Below are 6000 nucleotides of genomic sequence, written 5' to 3'. Positions count from 1 at the left end.
TCCTCACAGCTCCTGTCCTGCAAAGCTGCCTTCTTAGTTGCCATATCTACTGCAAGACGAGTGGGGGAAATACAAGCCCTCTCAATTAGAGAATCTTATCTTAGCATAAGGGACGATTCCATTGTGTTCCAACCAGATCCATGTTTTCTTCCAAAGGTAGTGTCAGAATTTCACCGATCACAGGACATAGTCCTCCCATCGTTCTGTCACAATCCTACAAATCCGGAAGAACACAGATTCCATACCTTGGATGTATGTCGTATAGTATTACACTATTTGGAACAAACTAAATCCTTCAGAATTGAACAAAATCTCTTCATTCATTTATCTGGCCGAAACAAGGGCAAAAAAGTAGCGAAGAATACCATTGCCAACTGGATAAAAAAGGCCATAACTGAAGCATATCTAGCTCAGAATATCGCAGTACCTGCGGGCCTAAAGGCTCATTCCACCAGATCTACCTCCGTCTTTTGGGCTGAAAGGGCTGGTGCTTCCACGGAGCAGATTTGCAGGGCTGCAACATGGTCTTCTCTACACACCTTTACTAAGCATTATAGATTGGACTTCTGGTCCAACCGGGATCTAGTCTTTGGCCGGAAAGTTCTTTAGGCTGTGGTCCCTCCCTAAATACAGAATTGGTTGGCATTCCTCCTGGGCTGTCGTGGAAGGCAACTAGAGAAAATAGAATTATTCTTACCATTAATTCAGTTTCTAGGAGGCTTCCACGACAGCGTTAATTCCCTCCCGATGTTCTTGGTTACTTTTCTGAGAACCTAAAGGTAACCGGTGCTATGGGTTCGGTTGTAAGTCACTGGTTAATGGGAGGTGGGAGAGGTTTTTAACCTCTTGTGCTTCCTGTCCCCCATTAGGGTATGGAGACAACCTCCTGGGCTGTCGTGGAAGGCTCCTAGAAACCGAATTAACGGTAAGAATAATTCTATTTTTCAACAAATATAATATTTTGGGGATTTTTTACATCGCCTTTATGAGACACGCCAACAGCAGACTCTGAGAAATTAATGGTAAATAGTGACATTTCCGTAGCTCAAGAGGTTTTGCGCCAGTCGCACAACTGCTAGACAAATATTAGGTATTTAAGCAATAGATATGAAATATTATTTAGCAATTACATTTTAAAATCGATGTTGCCATATGCTGGCACTGAGGAATATTATTTTGCAGTAAAAGAAAATAAACATGTATAGGCTGCTACACAGGAATATTGAGTAGCTCCCAAAAAATGGTTTTGTATATGCTGGTACTACCTAATATTATTTGCCTCTACAAATAGCTGATTTTTATATTTTGGTAATCCCACAGTCTGTTCCTAATACTAACTACTATACAACACAGTGGAAAATAGCAGAAATCTGCAGCATGTACATTCAATGATGAGAATACCCAGGTACCAGCCTTTCACTCTCCCACCTATTAAATCTTTTCCTACGCTAGTCCCACCTAACAATCAACTAATTTTCACAATCTTCAGATCCTAATAGAGCTTTTTGGAATGAATAACGCTCACTGTAAACTCTTACCACTCTCCCTATGCTCAAACTATGCTCTCCCAACGCAGTTTCCGGATGCAATGTGCGCAAGATGGCGCAAGCAGCCTTTAAATATCCCCTATGACAGTGGAAGGCCAGCCAATCACAGTAATGCCACACCAACGATAGCGTCGGCATTACTGTGATTGACAAGCCAATCCAGCATGTTCATTGGCTGCAAACAAAGTGCCAAACATGCTGGGCTGGTCACTCGAACATACCGAGGCGAATACCTAATTACTCACCGAGTAACGAATATCCCAAATACCTTACTATTCATGCGAGTAACGAATAGTGCTGAATGTATTCGCTCATAACTAGTGTTGAGCATTCCGATACCGCAAGTATTGGGTATCGGCCGATATTTGCTGTATCGGAATTCCGATACCGAGTTCCGATATTTTTGTGATATCGGAAATCGGAATCGGAAGTTCCCAGTGTATGGTTCCCAGGGTCTGGAGGAGAGGAGACTCTCCTTCAGGCCCTGGGATCCATATTCATGTAAAAAATAAAGAATTAAAATAAAAAATATGGATAGACTCACCCGTCCGGCGGCCCCTGGACCTTACCGATGTAACCGTCAGCCTCCGTTCCTAAGAATGCAGTGAGTTTAGGACCTGCGATGACGTCGCAGCTTGTGATTGGTCGCGTGAGCGGTCACGCGACCAATCACAAGCCGCGACGTCATCGAAGGTCCTTCACTGCTCATTCTCAGGAACGGAGGGTGCCGGTTACATCGGTAAGGTCCAGGGGCCGCCGGAAGGGTGAGTATATCCATATTTTTTATTTTAATTCTTTATTTTTTACATGAATCCGGATCCCAGGGCCTGAAGGAGAGTTTCCTCTCCTTCAGACCCTGGGAACCATCCAGGATACCTTCCGATACTTGTGTCCCATTGACTTGCATTGGTATCGGTATCGGCGATATCCGATATTTTTTGGATATCGGCTGATACCATCCGATACCGATACCTTTGAGTATCGGAAGGTATCGCTCAACACTACTCATAACTAAACATTACCAGTGTCAGACATGTAGATCAGGAGAATCAGGAGAATGTCAGTCATGTCTCCTACTGGTACCTCCACTTTTCAACATAAATAAGCTCTAGAGGCACATTTTCATGCAGATCAGTGTCAGGTTCACATACTAAGAAAGACATGGATTTCTCTGGAATAAGACATCAGATCACAGTTTCATTTTATTCAACTTTCCAGGGCCTGCATGTTCAAGAAGATAGCTTAGGGGTAGTGTTGAGCGATACCTTCCGATATCCAAAAGTATCGGATTGGATCGGCCGATATTCGAAAAATATCGGATATCGCCAATACCGATACCCGAAACCAATGCAAGTCAATGGCACCAAAATATCGGAAATAAAATAAACCCTTTCTTTCCTTGTAGGTTCTTTCTACATGAAGGAAAACAACTAAGAATAATGTAGGATGTATTGGGGGAGGTGGAGGAGACATTAAAGGAATAGAGGTTTAGCCCAATCAAATGGAATAGCAGGAATTTTTTTTTTTTTTTTTTTAAGACGTTCGGAGTTACAAAGATATTGACTATGTTAAGATTTTTTATATTTTGTCAGATATTGATGTTTCACTAATTCCATGCTCTTCACCTTCTTTTTTTACTTCTCCGACACTTTCTTCTTCAAAATCCTCAGCAGCAGCATCCTTTTCATCAACTTCTTCTTCACCTTATTCATCTTGTTCTTCAGCTTCTTCCTATTTTTTTGTTACATTCTTCATATTCTTTTTATTAAACTATTATTCTAATTCATATTCTACTTATTCATCATATTCTTATTTGTGACAGGCATTCCTGTAGTTGCTATCTATAAAAGTTTGAAGATTACACCTTCCGTTCTGCCTGTCACAAAAGAGTTACAAAAGGATTTGTCCTCGTTCAGTTTGGCCTGCAGCAGCAGACTTTATCCAGGGGCACCACGAGGAGGAATGTACTCACCCCCATACACTACTTAGTCTTCTTCTGCTTATAATTTAGATAATATCTTTTGCTCTGATGTTTAGTCTTATGCTTAATGTTCTTCTGCTCTTTGTTCTGCAGCTTCTTGTTCTTCTGCTTCTCGGTCTTCCAGGTCGTCGTCTCCGGGGTTGTCGTCTCAGGGGTTGTCGTCTCTGGTGTCATTGTCATCTTAGGAGTGGTCTTCAGGGTCGTCGTCTTTAGGGTCTTGAACTTGGAAATGTAGCAAAAGGTACAAGAAGGCTGAGAAAATACTGAGAACCAGCTGATGGAACTGGAACCCGGATGGCTACCCGAAGGTCCAAGAGCCAATGGAACTACTGAGGACCAGCTGACGTTCCTGGAACCTGGTTACTAAGCAGGAGGTACCCGTGCCAGAAAGCACTACCAAGGACCACCTGACGTTGGTGGAACTCGGATACCCAGAAGGAGGCACCTAAGCCAAAGGCTCTGCCCGGAACCAGCTGACGGTACTGGAACCAGGATGGGGCGCAGAAGGTACAAGAACAAAAGACACTGCCGAGAACCAGCTGACGGTACTGGAACCCAAATGGGTAGCCGAAGGTACAAGAGCCAATGGAACTACCGAGGACCAGCTGATGTTACTGGAACCCGGTTACTAAGCAGGAGGTACCCATGCCAGAAAGCACTACAAAGGACCACCTGACGTTGGTGGAACTAGGATACCCAGAAGGAGGCACCTAAGCCAAAGGCTCTGCCCAGAACCAGCTGATGGTACTGGAACCAGGGGGACCTATTCAAGATTGTCTTCCTAGAGCCCCAACTAGCGGTGTTGAAGCCCAGGATCAGCAGGAGGAGCAGAGTGTAGGCCGAAGCCTGCACTCGAGGCAGTTTAATATCTGTTGTGTCTGCATGGCGGTCGCAGGACACATTGCCGGCTACACAGCAGGGGAACAGCTGGCGTTACTGAACCCTCTGACACAGTGGCGAGGCGAGTGTTTTTCTCTGTGCAGCCAGCACGTCCGGGCACCAACTGGCGGTGTTGGAGCCCAGGGTCAGCAGGGGGAGCAGAGTGTAGGCCGAAGCCTAATTGGAGCACATTGAAAGGGAACCTTTAAACCCCCCCAGGCGTTAGTAACTAGAAGAGCCACCTTGTGCAGCAGTAATGCTGCACAAGGAAAAGGTGGCTCTTTTAATTATGTTCCTTGCACACGCTGAATTAAACACTTATAAAATTTTGCACCTCATACCGTGAAACCGTCTCGGAGGCGGGACTTTCCTTCTTAATGAGTCGAAGCACAGCTGTCAAAAATACCCCCTTGGTGCTGGGAGTAGCCTCCTGAGCGTTGTTTTTGTGTACCGGAGTCTGCGCTGTTGTGTTATCCCTTGGCCATGCGCTGTTAGCGCTGCCCGTCTTCTGACATCGTTTGATGTCAGCCGGTGTTTTGACTGTGCAGACGGCACTTCTGAGCATCAACTGGCAGTGTTGGAGCCAAGAGATTACAGTTCAGGTGGTAGAAACATGAACGCAACAGGAGACCTGGATACTGTAGCCAACCAATTATTTAATCTGGAAGAGGAGTGGCAAATTCCTGCGAGATCCAGGCCTTGTTCATTTTCAGAAAAGTAAGCCGGTCAATGTTATCGGAGGATAGTCGCATGCGACGGTCTGTTAGTACACCACCTGCGGCACTAAAGACGCGTTCCGATAATACACTAGCAGCAGGGCAAGCCAGCACCTCCAATGCATACTGGCTTAGCTGTGGCCATGTATCCAGCTTAGAGACCCAAAATTTGAAGAGGGAAGAGCCGTCTGGGAGTACAGTAAGAGGGCAAGACATTTAGTCTGTCACCATCTGACGTAAACGTTGCCTCCTGCTGACTGGAGCCGTCTGTGATGGTGTAGACATGTGTGGCGGGCACACAAAACTGTGCCACAGTTGGGCCATACTGGTCTTGCCTTGTGCTGAGGCACTGCTTCTGCTCCACTGCAGAGCTTCCTCCACTGCCTCGACGCACTGAGCTGCTTTGTAAAGCACTAGCAGCACTGCTCTCAGTTGGACTGGAGAAGATGATGGAATTCACCAGTGTGTCTTGGTACTCCCACATTTTATGCTCCCGGTTCAACGGTGTTATGAGGCTTTGTAAGTTGTCCCGGTAGCGAGGCTCTAGGAGGGTGTACACCCAATAATCAGCCGTGTTGAGAATGTAGGCGATGCGGCGGTCGTTTCTCAGGCACTGCAGCATGTAATCAACCATGTGCTGCAGACTGCCAACTGGCCAAGAAACGCTGTCCCCTGCTTGAGGCGTGATCTCTGCCTGCTCTGCATCACCCCACCCTCACTCTACACACTGACTACGTTAGAATTGTGTAACTTCCTCCTCTGGACCGATGTCTTCCTCCTCCATTGACTCCTCCTCATCCTCCTCACAAAGTGTCCCCTGCCTAGGCCTGTGTGAGGAACCACGTAGCGCTGACTGTCCAGAAGCTGATGGAATTGG

Source organism: Ranitomeya variabilis, chromosome 3 (assembly GCF_051348905.1).
Source record: "Ranitomeya variabilis isolate aRanVar5 chromosome 3, aRanVar5.hap1, whole genome shotgun sequence".
NCBI lineage: Eukaryota > Metazoa > Chordata > Amphibia > Anura > Dendrobatidae > Ranitomeya > Ranitomeya variabilis.
Note: the sequence above shows the minus strand (reverse complement) of the source record.